Genomic DNA, 17,396 nt, shown 5'->3' on the forward strand with positions numbered 1-17,396 from the left:
TCCTCCTTCTGACGCACCGCCTTCTCCTCCATCATCAGTCCATCATCTACTCCCCCCATCCGGACTGCAACCTGGATGCTTCAGCACACTGTTTATCCGATCGGAATGTAAGCCGGGTTTTTCCTGTATTCCCAGCCCGGTTCCTGTCCCTGATGGATGGTTAATCAGGTCGGGGATCAACGCCCTGCAGCCTGCCGGGGACTCGGGGATGAAACCGACGGAAATGATCGGTGTTGGGGACTCTGCAGGGCCCCAGGGCCGTGTTGTGAAGGTGGAGACCAGGAGTCCAGCTGTGGAGGAAGATGGTGAGGGTTTTCACTGTGCAGCTGCTGCAGGCAGACAGAGACGGGTTTATCTGGAAGGTGGAGCAGCTGCAGGGAGCAGGACTCTCTGTGGGGATGGGTTACTGCAGGTCAGCGGGCTGTGGGTGATGGATGGTGAGGGTTTGACCCGAATGGACGCATTAGAGTCGATAATCATGTTGGTACTTCTGATTAAAACGAATGGATCAATGCATGGTGTGTTTGTAGGTCTGAGTTGTCCCACAGTCCGTGAAGTGGTCTTTAATTATGTCTTTTACTCTCATATATTTGTATTCTTTAGACAGAAATGTAAAACCTCCTTCTCTTTCTCCTACTTATTTACAAAAATCAGATTCTTTCTCGTAACTCTTTTTTTGAAATATCTATAGATCTAAATGGGAAGCCATAATGTAATGGTTCCACCCTGGAAGATATGACATAAAGAAACAAGAAATTGTTCCAAGTATGAGATAAGACCTCTCATATCCAAGAATTGAATTATTTTAGATATTTGATCTGTTGAACAATTAAACTAGTTCCATATAAATCTGTGATTTGACCAAATGAAGAAAACAAGACTTTAAAACTCACTGATTCTCTTTCATATATCACTAATTGAACAGAAAATGTATTTAATATCTTGACACACAAAGAAAAGCTACAGCGTACCACAATGAAAGTCTGAACACAACTCAAAATACCACAGAAATGCTTTAATTTTCAAAAACAAACCACAGAAAGTGTCTCCTGGACGTTTTGTTGTCTAAAAATCTGATCTAGTGGAGTGATCAGTAGTTAGTTGCTGTAAATGGGTTTTATTCTGACCTGAAAAGCTTCCAGATCAAAGCTAGAGGCTTTAATGCATTTCTGTTTCTGGATGGTTGGATCTGTCTCCAGGTTGGAGAGACCCAGGTGATGAGCTGCATTCCTGGGTTATTTTTCTCTGTTGTTTGCTCTGATTTTAAAAAGAACATCAACGTCTCCTGCTAGTCCAGATGAAGGGAGTTGTTAGAACCACCCAGCTTCATGCAAACCCTCAATGTGACCCAAATCAAAGCCCATCAGGTTCTGACAATGTTCTGACTCTTTCAGATACTGTATATAACATGGACATGGTCTGTGTTTTTTTATTTGTTAAAAAAGCTCCAATCTGTTATTTTTGGAGCTCTTGGTGGTACATTGGTGTTGAACTAAAACTAAACCGAATATCTCAGCTTGACTAAGCTGTGCAAAGCATCACCTGAATGAACCAAAAGACCTCTGGAAGAACACCAACGTGGAGATGTTTGGCCTTAATGCGCAGCACCTCATACCACGGCACAGTGGTGCAGGGTTTATGATATGGGCTTGTCTTGCAGCCACGGGACCTGGGTGTCATTAATCAGTCATGAACTCTTCTGCATATTTTAGCTCTTTCTTTGTTTAATCTGTTTATTTTTGTACACCTGAGGTTACATTTAATTGGCCAGATCAGCTTCATTATGTCCAGGCAACCTAGAAGTGAAAGAGGGTGTACTTTCTTTTTATTGTGACTGTACACCTTCTAGATGTGCCAGCTGCAGTGGTTAGTTTGAAACCAACGTGTCCCTCTGGTTTCTGTCAGATTTAATCGGTGATGTTGTGGTCCATTCGTTAGGAGAAATCTTCTAACGGTGCGTTTCAGACTCATTACAACATGGCTCAGTAGTCAGTCAGACCACCTCATTATTATGCGGGAACATATCAGCTCATCTTGTGTGTGTTTAACGATCTGCAGCTCTAATGTTGTGGTGCTTTTGGGATGGATGTTTACAACAATTACCCAAGAAGAGCCCACTTTAACCACCTCTTTATGCACTTTGTGATGGAAAATGATTCCATTTACAGTATTTTTTAGGGAGACGGTAAAAGTCTGTTTTTATACATAGTAAGGTGGATGTCTGTTATCTGCTGTGTGTGTGTGTGTGTGTGTGCCAGATTACAGAAAAACTGCACAGCTGGATTTCATGAAACCGGTTGAAGATGAGTTAGAGCACTGGTTGAGTGACATCGCTGGAACCGTTTGTGAAGATCTGCTGTAGGGACACATGAAGGATGCAAACCATAAATGATGGCTTTAATTTTTTACCTTGTTTGCTGCAACAATAGGGTGCTGAACCCGATGCATTCCTGCAGAATTCTTGGGACAACGAGCATTTAAAATGATTCAACCTCCCTGAGTGTAAACTGTGTCCTGTGCTGCCATTTTCTCATGTATCTGCAGCTAAACGGCACAAACTGATCACAGAAGAAGAAGAAGCAGAGCCCTTTCTGCATCCACCAGGCCCTAAATGCACTGCTGCTACTTTAAATGTTCCTTTAGTGCAGTCACATGTCTGAGCTTCCTGGCACGCACTGAAAGGCGTTCTGGGTCATTGCTAACTGAAGCAGCTGCAGCAGGTTGAAGGAGAGTGAAAGGCAGCATCTCTGCACAGTGACTCCTGCTGGGAATTTGTCTGTGCAGGACGAAGTTCTAAAACAGATGCAGAACTCGTTGTGTGTTCTCAGGGATGTCAGGTGGCACCGCTCTGGTTCTGCAGCCCATCGGGGGAAGGAAAATGCCACAACAAGTCACATCGGACCCTGCAGCAGCACAGCAATGCGCTGATCTCATGAGTCTGTGTGATGTGGAGTAGGTTGATTGTCGCATGAAGACGCAAACTGCTGAGCAGGTCTGGCATCAGGAAAAATAACGGAAACTTTATTCACTGTGTATCAGATTAAAGCTGCTCTCCAGCCTGGATGTTGAATAAATCCAACTGTTACTGAACTGGTGATGACTGGGATTTAATGGTTTCCCCTGAGATGTGCCTGTAGCTGAAGTTGGTTTCCATAGTGTCAGTGCCAGGGGGCCCTGATGGTCTCTGTTCAGGCTTTAATTAGTCTCCTGTGTTTTCCGAGCTCATTGGGGGCAACTAATGGTGTCCTGAACCTTAGTGTGACTGCCGGGTTTTTAACTTGGAGTGATTTTAGAGGCTAAACCGTAATCCAGAAATATTTTCTTGGTTAAACAATAATTTTGAAGGTTTAGTTTGATTTAATTTAACCAGCTGGAGTTAATACTCTGAATAAAAGACTAAGAGTTGGATGTTTTTATTTAAACCAACATGGCTGCCTGCTGTTTGCTGCAATATTGAGCTGTTTATTGTCACTTCTGTTGGTTTGTGTCCCTTTTCAATTTGTCCACTTTGCTGCTGATACACCTGAATTTCCTCACTGAGGAACAATAAAGGATATTTCTGTTCCATTCTTTAAATCAGTCAGGCACACAGTGCTGTCCTGCCTCTGTTAGCCAACATGTTGCTGCTGCTGCAACATTAGGCTGGTCCCTCATCACAGCACTGAACAAATTCTGCTGGGTTTCTGAATTTTCCAAGCTCAGAGCTGCATCACTCCCAGATTTAAATTCCAACATTCCAGAGGAAATTGAATGCATCATAAGATTCCCTGAAACCCAATCCTACAGCCATACATTATTTTAGTGCATGAAGCTTAAATAATTGATTAGCTTCACTATAAACACTTTTTTCTGACTTTAAAGATAATAAAACTTGTTTCTGACCGCAACCAGTTGGTTTTCTGGAATTCCGAATGATTAATGTCATGACGTTAGCGTCCTGTAGTGACTTGGTCCTGTTTAGGGTCTTGGAGCCTGTTCCAGCAGTCAGTGAGGTGGGTTATTTCCAGAACTGGTCCCCAAACCCATCATAGAACCCATACAGTTGGAGGTGTGTTGGAGCAGGGATGCATCCAAACCTTCAGGACAATGGCACTCGAGGACCGGAGTTGCAGACCTCTGCTTTAAATAATACAGGAGGGCTCCTCAGACTCTGCACACAGGTCCTCCCCATGTTACGGTTTATTACAACAGAGTCCGATGCCCCAGGATTCATCAGTGATCCAGTCAGGGCCCTGCACTGTGCAGCACCGCAGGCGGCTGAGCACCAGATGCTTGTTCAGCTGTTGGATCCGACAGGTGCACAGAGGCTGTTCTCTGCACACAGATGGAGGTCACAAGAACACGGAACAGAGTTCTGTTCTGTTCTTCTGAAAGCAACAAACGGAGCCGGAACCTTTGATTGTTCCTGTGGGAAGCTGCGAGCGTTATCGATGACTCCATCAATGAGCCATGATGAGTGTTATCAAAGCGGGTCTATCAGGGCGAGTTCTGCACGTGAGCTTAATTCCAGTTGTCCCAGCAGAAACCAGAGCAGAGCTTTTGGTTTCAGACATGGTAACAAATTCAAGTAAATCATTCATCCACGTGCAGGCTGGTAATTACAGCACGGTTTGTACTGATGGTCCGTTAATGGATCAGTTGGAGGGTTTATCCTTTTAGAGGCTGGATTCTCCAGGCTGCATCAGAGAAACTGGTTTGTTCCTCTGTCTGTGTGAATGTCATTCAGCTCAGTTGGAGATGCTTCATGTTTGTGAAATTTACTAGAAACATTTCCTGGAGAGGCAGGAAGATTTGAAATGTAGTTTCCTTCCTGCTTGTTCCTGGTTTTAACAGGATCACTTCTCCAAAAACTCAACTTTTAAACTGTAAAAATCGAGGAAAGGGATAAACTATCACTTTAAGGCATCACATCCTACAAAATGATTGAATAAGTTTCAATAATTAGACCAGTTAACTCATATTTCTCTGTTCTGTTATGGAAACCACAGAAATGACTAAACATGTGCCAGAAGAGAGCCCCAAACGGATTTTCAAGCAGCAAGAAGATTTAAATTGCTGCAGAGATAAAACCATCAAAACATCAACAAATGGGTTTGAAATGATAAAAAACAAACAGAAGAAGATATAAAAGCATACAAATCTAAAGCAAAACAATAAAAACAGATACATAATGACCAGAAAAGGACAAATAATGGCTTTAACCAGTTTTAAAATGACAGAAACCTGACACAAAATGACCAGAATTAAATGTGAAAGATCCTGAAAGATGCAAATTGATGATAGTCACACAAAAAAAAGAATATAGGCTTAAATATATGCAAAAGACCAAAATGGAAAATGAAACAAGCATAAAGAGAGAAACAATGGTTGAAAGTCAACATATGAAGGTAGCGGAACAAACAGAAATAGATGCACCATGAGCACAGAGAGGCCTAAATAATAGCTGAGGCAAAACTAGATTTTAGAACCCAAAATGGTTGATAATGGAGGCAAAATGTCCACAAACAGATAACGAATGGCTGCAAAATGAGACAAAAAATATGACAGAAATTCAACACAAATGGAAACCTGCTGCAAAGGGGTAAACGATGATAGATGAACACTGCGAAAATAAGAAAAAGAATGTAAAAATGGTGTTAATGGATAAACAAAAAAGTAAAAAAACAATCATGTGGTGCAGAACCATTAAACCCACATTCAAAATGAACATAAACTCACAAAGTACCAAAAATCTGCTACAGATCTGATCTGAAAAAATGCAAAAAAAAAACATAAAGGAAAGAATGAGTTCAATTCAAGAGCAACAAAAAAATAGGAAAACCAGCACAGAGATTGAAATGGTTACAAAGATACAGAATGACTAAGGACCATTAAAGAGGCTACACTGAGACCAAAATAATCCAAAATCATATGAAAGCTTTCAAATACGGCCACAAAAATATTAGTAAAAGAAGAGAGGCAGAATGTTGACAAAAGACATGTGAAATAATGTGAAAAATAATCAAATCTGGCCTCAGTGAAAATGAAAATCCAGATAAGATGAATAACACTGAAAAGGTGGTGAAAAATAATCACAGAAAGCATCCTAGGCAGAAGTCAGGTTAATATAATAATTTGTACAAAAGAACAAAAAACATAACATTGCAGGGCTGATGGGGCAACACCCAGGATCCACGGTGATGTTCTGATTCTGTTTGCCTTTTCTCCATGGGAGCAGGGATCAAGGATGTTCCTGAGAGGCTGGGAGCTGGATGGATCCTCAGGGAGATGTTAACCTTACTGAGCTGCAGCAAGAAGAAAAAGGCAGGTCTTTGTTGTAGGATGGAGGCGGTTACATAAGAAAGAAGAAAACAGGATTAGGATCTTATTTGTCCTTGGACATGCAGCAGCAGGAGAAACTCAGGACTTCATCGGCAGCTTTTAAACAATTCTCTGGTTGTTTGGGACAGAAAGTGTTGATCTGGAGGTGCAGCAGCAGGTCTGATGATGCCACAGATGTTCAAACCTCAATCTGATGCTTTTTTAGACAATATTCTGGTTGTTTTTAAAGCTCTTGACCCAGCCTTCAGCTACACTGCATCCAGACAAGTCTGATCTTTGTAAAAAAGATTTTAAAAAGACGCCGCAGATAGTAGGAGGATGGAAGCTCAGAAAGCACAGCAAGAAGCTAACAGTCCAAACAGTCCATTAATATCAACCATAAATACTCAGAAACGACGCATTTCATCCACTTTCAAATTCCAGATGAAGGTCCAGCTTTACAAAAATAAATCCGTTAAACATACTTTAGCTTTGCCTGTAACAATGTTGAGAGCCTATTTTTATTTTATAATCAGCTCAGCCAGGGTCTGTTTTGTCCTGATCATAGAGAAGACAGGGATTTATATTAAACATCTAAAGGGGCCTGGATGGAAAACACAGTTCTCTGCTGTGGATTTTAAAACCTTTTACCTTTGAGCTGCAGGAGTTTCTGCCACCAGGTTGGTCATATTTAGCCACAAAACAAACAAAGGAAGGAAGTGTTACATCAAGTGTTAACACCTCTGCAGCACCCTGTGGGAGGGTGTCACATTGCTGATTTCTATCAACGCAGCAGGATCCTGTTTTTTTTCCTAAACTAAACCAGCTGAAAATGAGTTATTAAAAGAAAACGACCAGAAAAAAAGGAAGACAATGACTACATCTTGACAGAAACGGCTGCAAAACAAATATAACGTGACACTATAAAGACAGATTAAAAACTGCTAGAGAGGAATGCAAAGGGAGCAGAATTTAACGAAAAATGACTTGGATCAATCCAAACAGAGTAGTTACAATCATAATCGACGCATGGAAGAGTCGTATAATATGTAAAATAACCAGGACGTTCTGCAAAATGACACATTCTGTTATATTTGATTCCAAACAAGCGGCTGCACAGAACATGAAGTGATCAACAGAACCACCTGAAGGAGACATCAGGTAAATAAAAACAAGATGATCTTCTCTAATTGTTTCAACAGGAAGTTTCTTTTCATCAACAAGGAGATCTCCTCCACCAGGTTCTCTAGTTTAATGGTCCAGGTTGGAGATGTTAAGTAGTCTTCTCGTGTGTTTGGTCCTAAAGCAGGCTACAGGTGTCCATCTACTTGAGTTTCTACCAGAGACCATCATGACCTGCTCTGTCCAAAGCTTTTATTGGAATAGCTCATGTTGGTTCCATGACTCTAACTCTTCTCCTGCCTGGGTTGCAGCCTGTTAATGTTGCTGCTGGGCATCTCTTTGCTGGGGTTTCTAATCAGATTCATTGTTCTGTGCCGTTGTCTCAGGTTGGCTTCAAGTAGTCTTGAACCTACAGAGTTTTCTACAGAGTTGACCAGGTTAAAATCTGAGAATCTTCAGCAGGACCTTGGAGCAGTTTTCTGGGTGTTTTTCAAACCTAAACATTCATCTGAGCAAAGAAATCCACATCCTGTTGATGTACAGGTCCTTCTCAAAATATTAGCATATTGTGATAAAGTTCATTATTTTCTATAATGTAATGATGAAAATTTAACATTCATATATTTTAGATTCATTGCACACTAACTGACATATTTCAGGTCTTTTATTGTCTTAATACGGATGATTTTGGCATACAGCTCATGAAAACCCAAAATTCCTATCTCACAAAATTAGCATATCATTAAAAGGGTCTCTAAACGAGCTATGAACCTAATCATCTGAATCAACGAGTTAACTCTAAACACCTGCAAAAGATTCCTGAGGCCTTTAAAACTCCCAGCCTGGTTCATCACTCAAAACCCCAATCATGGGTAAGACTGCCGACCTGACTGCTGTCCAGAAGGCCACTATTGACACCCTCAAGCAAGAGGGTAAGACACAGAAAGACATTTCTGAACGAATAGGCTGTTCCCAGAGTGCTGTATCAAGGCACCTCAGTGGGAAGTCTGTGGGAAGGAAAAAGTGTGGCAGAAAACGCTGCACAACGAGAAGAGGTGACCGGACCCTGAGGAAGATTGTGGAGAAGGGCCGATTCCAGACCTTGGGGGTCCTGCGGAAGCAGTGGACTGAGTCTGGAGTAGAAACATCCAGAGCCACCGTGCACAGGCGTGTGCAGGAAATGGGCTACAGGTGCCGCATTCCCCAGGTCAAGCCACTTTTGAACCAGAAACAGCGGCAGAAGCGCCTGACCTGGGCTACAGAGAAGCAGCACTGGACTGTTGCTCAGTGGTCCAAAGTACTTTTTTCGGATGAAAGCAAATTCTGCATGTCATTCGGAAATCAAGGTGCCAGAGTCTGGAGGAAGACTGGGGAGAAGGAAATGCCAAAATGCCAGAAGTCCAGTGTCAAGTACCCACAGTCAGTGATGGTCTGGTGTGCCGTGTCAGCTGCTGGTGTTGGTCCACTGTGTTTTATCAAGGGCAGGGTCAATGCAGCTAGCTATCAGGAGATTTTGGGGCACTTCATGCTTCCATCTGCTGAAAAGCTTTATGGAGATGAAGATTTCATTTTTCAACATGACCTGGCACCTGCTCACAGTGCCAAAACCACTGGTAAATGGTTTACTGACCATGGTATCACTGTGCTCAATTGGCCTGCCAACTCTCCTGACCTGAACCCCATAGAGAATCTGTGGGATATTGTGAAGAGAACGTTGAGAGACTCAAGACCCAACACTCTGGATGAGCTAAAGGCCGCTATCGAAGCATCCTGGGCCTCCATAAGACCTCAGCAGTGCCACAGGCTGATTGCCTCCATGCCACTCCGCATTGAAGCAGTCATTTCTGCCAAAGGATTCCCGACCAAGTATTGAGTGCATAACTGTACATGATTATTTGAAGGTTGACGTTTTTTGTATTAAAAACACTTTTCTTTTATTGGTCGGATGAAATATGCTAATTTTGTGAGATAGGAATTTTGGGTTTTCATGAGCTGTATGCCAAAATCATCCGTATTAAGACAATAAAAGACCTGAAATATTTCAGTTAGTGTGCAATGAATCTAAAATATATGAATGTTAAATTTTCATCATGACATTATGGAAAATAATGAACTTTATCACAATATGCTAATATTTTGAGAAGGACCTGTACAGTCTTTGTTTAGAGCTTAACAAGGTTCTCCTGATGTTTGTTGAGGAATAAATGGTATTAAAGGTAACTCTTATTGGCTTAATTGGATCAGGAAAAAAGACAAAGACAAACACCTTGGTGCCTCTACCTCCTCTGACTCCATCGACAGATTTTCCACCTAGCAGGAAGCCACCTTCCTTTGTGGATCGGCTCATTCCCTCTCATCCTTTATGTAATCTGCTGAGGAGGTGTGAGAACGCCTCGGCGTTCCTGCCTCGTCCTCGCAGAGTCACGCAGCTGTTTGTGGGTGAGAGCGCTGAAAATAAGCTGCATGATCCACAGAACGAGTCATAAGATGTGACTCACCTTCTTCCACTCATCTTCACAGAACTTAATCTTCTTCTGAGACAGTTGTCGGGTTATCTGTCTGACTCTGACTTTAAGATCTGCTGTTTTTCAGGTGTTGCTCGATGCTCGAGGTGAAGGCTTTCCTCATTCTAGTCTTGAGGCTAATCCATTATTTTTAAAGCTTTAGTTAACTTTCAGCACCACAAAGATTTAGCACTTATGTGGAGCAGAAGCAGCTTCATTCATTTGGAGGATTAGAAACATTAAAACATGGAAGGTTAAAGGTCTTGCTCCCATCACTATTTATTATTATAATTATGAATGGCATAAAGAAGTGAAGTGAACCAGATTCCTTCACAGTGTCCGTCCATCCATCACTCTGGAAATTTGACGTGGAAGAATGTGTAGCACCTCTTAGTGAGGCTTCAGGAAATCAGATTAATAATTTAATGTTTATGTTGATTTTTTTTTAGCATTTAGACAGTTAGTGTTACATAGTGGTGCAGATGTTTCCCAAGACTTACATTAATGTTCATAAACATTACTCCCACCTCTCCTGTGGGAATGTATTCACCCTTCCCTGGACAGTCTGTCTCTGTTCCTCTGTGTTGGAGACATGTGCCGCCGCTGCCGGTGGCGGCCTCATCTCGGTCACGTTTTCCCATCAGTCCCAGCTCATATTGATGAGCAACAGCACAGCTTCATCCGCAGACCCGATTGACGCCAACAGACCTCTCCGGAAGCTGACATGTAAACCGGTGACACACTCAGTCCTCGGCTGTGAGCGGCGGGACGCTGGCAGCTCATCCCTGGCTGCTCGCCCACCAGCCTGTTACCTCCTGAATCACTCGGGGAGCTCATCAGAGAGCCGGTGTTCAGGCGCAGGGAAGAGAGGCTGGGATGAGGACATGTCAAATCCTGGGCTCTTCAGGTCGGTGATCAGCTTTACCTCTTACAACTGATCAGATTATCCCGTTTCTGTAACTTTGTACCACTTCTTAGATCCTTTCATTTTATCCTGATGGTTAAAAGAAGATATGTACTGCGTTGTATGTTGATTTTCAGAACCAAAACTGGAATTTCTGTGGAAAAGATGGATCTAGTTGGCAGACAAGTATTTGTTTCAACTATTAGGATTTTACCTTCATCTGAATATCAGCAGACTTTAAAGTAAAGACGATGTATTGAGTTGCCATGCAGAAAAAAATCATGTCATGTTTTTATGATTTCTGAGTCAGTTGCTGTAAATAAATCAGATTTACTTATTTCGGCGTATTTGTTAAAAATGCGTGGATGTAACAGAACAGAGAGTGTTATTTTGAACCTCTGAGGGTTTATTTTCCTCTCGCTGCACCTGTTCAACATGTGCTGCCGCTCCATGTCTGTCCTTCCTGCTTTGAGACCCGGGAGAGGTTGCCCATGCAAAGTGACTTGGAAGCAGCTGAAGAGCAGTGAGTAATGTTTTATGAGGCTGTTGCATAACTCAGCTCAGTGGGAAGGATACGGCTGCTTTTATTCCCATTCATCCTTTTTATTCATCCCTCCTCCTCAGCCTTCTTCTTTTTACCCTCCCTTGCTTTCATGTCAGGGAATTCTGCAGCAGTTTGATGTGAATTTAGATAAATCATCATCTGAAAAACCGAAGAAAGTTAAAACTTTAAGAAAATCATTAAGTTCTCTAAAGAAATCCCAAAATTCGGATAAAAAACTTGAGTCAGGTTCTGTTGAGTCAGATTTTGTTTTGAAAAATGAAACCGACTATGGAAAGTGCTTTCTCCAGACTTTATTCCCTCTGTCTACATAATCCGTGTCCGAGTTTCAAAGCTAAAAACTTGCTCCAGGTAGAACGTTTTGATTCTGTTTGTTTAAAATGTTGGATTCTTTTCTTCATCGGCCACATCAGGTCTTCTATTGATCACCTTAGGCAGAGCGATCTCTGTTGTTTTAGTTGGTGGCTGAAAACCACAGATGCAGCTCAAACACCTCTAAAGGTTACTTGATGTTACTCAGGTGGTAGAAGAACAGGTGTGTTGAATTCATCATTTAGGCTTTTCCTCAAGTACCTTAAATATTTTTGACCTTTTTAATTAAAATAAATAGATTCAGTTATTCTTATTGGCTGACTAACATGATGTGCCCTCACAATTCCCAAGGTCTGCATCTGATTGGCTGTTCAGACCCTCATGATGACTCCTTCCCAGGAACAGAACACAGAACCACCCAATCAGATATTGACTTTTAAAATGTGTCTAATAGGCTGGTGTTTTGGTTTGTGGGAAGGAGTCATCAAGGGGGCCTCATCTGATGAGAAAGTAAAAAGCTACGCCTGACCCATAGTAGGCATCTTTTCCCATTCTACCTCTGATGTTCTGGTCCAGTTTGCTGGATGTGCCAGAACTTCAGGAACTTTAATTTTTTCCTAACAAATATCAGATGTTATAACTCAACATTAGGCTGCAGGAGAAAGACCAGTAAGACTTTGGATAGGGGTTAAGGAAATTTTGCAGATTGTAGAATTAATGTTGGGGTCTTTGTTTTGTTTTCAGTTTATTTAATGAAATCATTCGGAAAAAGACATTTGGAAACTTTGGAATGTTCTTTCTGTGTCCAGCTGAGGGATCAGGATGATCTCACTCTGGCAGCAGCAGGTCCATGGATGCTCCTCACCACCGCTTAGGACTTGGTCACGACTGACACACACACACACCGGTCATGTTGTGAGCTGTCAGTGAAATCTGTTCTGTGACACATCACCAGCCGACACGGTTTCTGTTCAGCCGTGAAGTTTTTCACATTTACAAGAAGGTTATATCCTTCACTAACGCGGCAACACAGAGTGTACAGAAGTATTGTTCTGTTTGTTGCTTTGGTGAGAAAATGTCAGCAGCTTTTTTGTGTTCTGAGCTCATACTAAATAAGATAAATAAACACCGATTAATAAATACATTTATTAATCTGTGTTTAATTTAGATAGGTTTAAAATGTATTTCCTTGAAATTCCAGTCTGTGTTTCCTCTTATGACGAATAGAGTTTTGGGTGAAGGTAACATATCCCACCAATGAGGTCACTGAGATGTTTGTCGACTGGTTAGCTAAAATAAGGCAACAGGAAAGGTCAAAACCATCAGACCTCTAACTCCGACCAGTGGTCAGGGAGTTTGTTCCCAAAGCAGTGAGTAGTATTGCTAAAAATGGCTGCATGACTTCATTCATGTTTAATTTAGACAGAGCTCCAGCTAGAAGAAGTGCTTCTTTCTGATTTATTCACGGCGTTGAGAGCAGAACAATTCTCCATGAGTCAGAGGTTATGAAACAGCTTCAACCTACTGTTCAATGAGCAGAAACTGAACAAATTTAAACTGATAACTCAGGGTGAAGATATCTTCATATGAAAGAACAACCAACACTGATATAAAGTCTCAGAGTTTGGATGCTGAGAGAAAAAAACTGGCTCCCTCTGATGATCTATATGCAGTTAGATGAATTAAAGTTTAAATCTAGAGATGTTTCTGTCTGAGCTCCTTAGGAAGCAGAACTGTTACACAGATAAGACTCATTTAAATATAGAACGGACTTTTTCCTGCAGGGATGGTCGACTTTTCAGTCTTGAGACAATTCTGTCTTGTTTGACTGAGTTTAACTGAGTTTGTTCCATTTTAGAGTAAATAAATACATGTAGTCGAGCTTGATGACGAAGACTTTAACCAGGCTGGAATATTTTTAGAAGTAAGAAATATTTTTAATCCAACACCCAGAGTTTTTAGTATGATTTAAACATTATTCTTGCTCTAGTAACCTCTGAAGTTCCTCAGGGATCAATTCTTCTACCTCTTTTTGTTCTCCTTCTATCCTTTAGGCACAAGTAGCTGAAGTAAAAGTGAAGCTGTTTGTCATACCCTGTGTTTTTTATATCAGAAGCACATATGTTTCTTATTGTACTCTTTTTCCTTCACATAGTTTGGTTATAGTTTGCATGCTTAAATATAAAATTCACTTTTATCTGCTCCCAGGAAACATAATTTTTCATAATGGAAACCTCAGGTCATGCAAACTAACTCTGCAATGTGAACACATAAGAATTTTAAACGTTATTATGATTTTTTTTAATTATCTAATTCGGCTAAAAACTTCCTCAAATTAGATTATTTGCCATATTATACAGACATTAAACACAAATTATTGTTTCAAATAATAAATCTCAGACATTGGTCGAGTTTAATGTGAAGGACTTATTGGATCTAGGTCTTTGATCCGGCTTTGTACAGTTAACATCCATCAGGCGTTTGTCTTTAGAAATATGGTCTTACTTTAATAAGGTTTGGACATTTAATAGGACCTGCTACCATGTGTCCATCTGCCTTTAATTGGGTTGGCTTACTAAGTCTGTGTAAGCTTTTTGTGCAGTTTGCAACCCTAAGTCATGTAACTGCCGGCATCATTTAACAAGAAGCGTATGTTACTGTAATAAGTGTATGTTACGGTTTGCAGTATCGGCACTTCCAAATTTTCCTCCACTGTGTACCGTAAGTTTTTTTTTTTTTTCAACCCGCGATACATCAGCTGTGGACAACTGATATAAATGAGAGGCCCGATGCGCTTCATTAGTTAGAACAACCTGGAAAATTCCTCTGAATCCATCAGAAATGGAAATAAACAGTTTATTTTCATGCTGCATGTTGTGCTAAGTAACCTGATTAGCTTGCAAAACAGGCTACTACCAATCTGTCTTTCTGCATTTTAACATTAGATAAATATGTTTTCTGACATAGTTTGGAAAGTGTGACTGATTTTGATGAGATACAAACTTTCAGATACAAAAACTATTTTTTTTATTCCAACATCTTTAACATAGTTTTATACATGTGGCAGTCATCTTGGGTTTGATGTCAGGGTTGGTCCAACCTTTCATGTAAAACAAAATCCAACTTATAGAGGTTCCAGTTGATTTTTTTCTACTCGGAAAAGTGGATTTACAATTTTTTAACACAGATGGGGTGGACCGTAATCTTTACCATAGACTCAATACAAGAAACATGAATGTTGCTATAGTTGCTAACTCATGACCCGCTCTTCTCTGCTTTTGATTAGGTTGGATTTAGGTTGGTTTGTCGGTAAAAAAAAAACAATTTAACTGATTTTTATGCGTTTTATTCCTTTTCATAATTTTTTTAAGGATTTCAGAATCTAAAAAAATTGTTGAACAGGTGTCAAAAAGAGAAAAAAGCTAAACATTATCAACAATCACATGCAAAAATACTAATCCCACTAAATACCATGAATAACTATTAGAAAACTAGAATGAAATGTTGGTAAAATGAGGAAATGCAATCGGAAAACAGGAAAACCATGAAAATTCTGGTATTCTGAAACCAAATTATTAAAATATGTACTTTAACCATAATAAAAATAAAAATAGATAGAACATAGTGAAACCCAAATTAAAAATATAACCAAACAAGGGTGGGCTAACTTAAAATCTGAGAACAGAAAATAAATATTAAATGAAATGGGGATAAAAATAAGACATAATTATGATGGTTTATTAAAAAGTTAAAATAGAAGCTTTAGCTTCAGGTTTAATAGCAACATTTTTCTGTTTTGTGTCCTAATTTAAAGCTGTGCTGCACAGATACTGAGGTTAACCTTCTGATCCATCACAACCTCTCCTTCAGCCTGAACCGATGGTTTAGGATCACATGGCTGCCTCTTTGTCCTCCGGCTGAAGTCGGGCTCTTAGAGTGCAGGCGTGTAAACAAATGAAGGTCCTCACAACGTGAGCAGGAAAAGGCCAAACACACTCTGACGGGATCTCTGATTGGCTCTCACACTGTTACTATGGGAGCTCCGGCCGTGTCTCCGATTGGTCTAGGTTCAGACTGAGATGAATTGCTCTCCTGTCAGTCAGCATCCCTCTGTTGTCATGGCAACAGACAGGAAGCAGGAGGGTGGGAGGAGAAGACTGTTGTTATTGTTGCTGCTGCCGGTCTGCCGGACAGCAGCAGAAGAAGAAATTCCTGACATCTCTTTATTCTTTAATCAGGGGATGATCTGCCTGCAAACACAAAACCTGCAGCTTCTTATCTTCAGAGCAAAATGGCTTTATGCTTTCAAACACACACACACACACCCTTACAGTCATGCTGCCAGGTCACTCGGCTGCGACCTGCTAATCCCTGACCACAGGATGATTATTAAAATGACATGTTTGGATTGAAGAAGCAGATAAAACCGTTCAGCTGGCGCACTTGCTGCAGCATGGTGAAGCGACGTCGGGTGTGTTTTTGTGCATCTGTCTGCAGTCATTTCAGGGCTGTGTTGCATTTTTATTTATCGGCCCTGAGTCTGTTTTCATGCATTCAGATGTAGATGAACCTCAAACACTGCAGGTTTTATCTCCAGCAAACACTAAAACATTAATATCTTAGAAGAATCTCTCTGATTTGTTGCCATGCTGTCATTTAATCGGATGCGTTAAGGTCGACTCTGACTGTGTCAAAGCTTTTTTTTAGCAACCTTCCCTGCAGAAAACTTTTTCTGCCTTCTGTCAGCTACAATAAGCTTTGCAAATGAGCAAATATAACTATAGGAACATTCATTATTTTTACTTTTAAGGCCTGTAATAACACTTTACATAATGCAATATCACCTAAGGGTCTTCATAACTGCCTAAACAGAAAGCATTCACTACAGTTTGGTTCTTTTTCTGTAAATATCTAATCTTTGGGATTTTATACCATTAGTTTTGCAATGTTTTTGCTTTTTCTATTTCAGGTTGATTAAACAGTTAATAGGAGGAAATTTCTTACAGAAGCTCTGAGAAATGTTTGTTATACTGGCTGCAGGCATTGAGTTGCAGCAAAGCCAGAGCTGATTTGAATTTAGCAAAATTTGCACATTTCAAATGAGGCGAGTGAGCAGAGGTACATCACCACTTCCTGTTTTTAATAATAGCTTCAGTTCTTCAAAGGTTCCAGTTAAAAAGGGAAAATGATTGAAAATAATCTAAAGTGTAGTAGATTTAAAAGGGATATACAATCATCTTTACTGCTTTTTATTTTTAATTGTGTTCCCGCTTGTAGCTCAGGATAGTTTTATTTATTTCCATAACTGAAATAGCAACATATGCAAACACGTAAAAGCAAAAAAGTGAAGACAAGGCAGCCGAGAATGAGGGCAAAAGCTGCTGAAGAATAGTGATTTTGCGTTTGGAACATTGAACTCAGACATCAGTGCAGAACACAATGTCCACCAAGATCAGAGTTGTACTACCAAAGTCTCCTGCTCAAATTTAAGGTCATAAGGTGAATATTTATTCAATTATTTGTGAAGAAAGGAGATCAGGAGAACCTTTGTGTGAGACCAATAGCTTTGACACCTAACAAACCAGCACCCTGTCCAGTGGTTTAAAAGTAATCTGTGTTGATCCTGGTCTGCCTGTAATTCATCACTGTGGAGAGAGGCCACATATGATTAAAACGTATTCAAAAAACTTAA

General features: G+C 40.5%; 1 protein-coding gene across 5 annotated transcripts in view; it reads left to right on the forward strand.

The window, feature by feature from the left end:
* tmem198b (transmembrane protein 198b) overlaps positions 1-17,396 on the forward strand; it is a 23,272-nt gene continuing 5,876 nt past the window's right edge. The window contains exon 1 of one of the 5 annotated variants that reach the window (XM_047355946.1): positions 1-305. The gene's annotated coding sequence lies outside the window, so the exon portion shown is untranslated. The other 4 variants (XM_047355950.1, XM_047355951.1, XM_047355947.1 and 1 more) reach the window with 4 other exon arrangements.

The sequence above is a fragment of the Girardinichthys multiradiatus genome, chromosome 24 (assembly GCF_021462225.1).
Source record: "Girardinichthys multiradiatus isolate DD_20200921_A chromosome 24, DD_fGirMul_XY1, whole genome shotgun sequence".
NCBI classification, from domain to species: Eukaryota; Metazoa; Chordata; class Actinopteri; order Cyprinodontiformes; family Goodeidae; genus Girardinichthys; species Girardinichthys multiradiatus.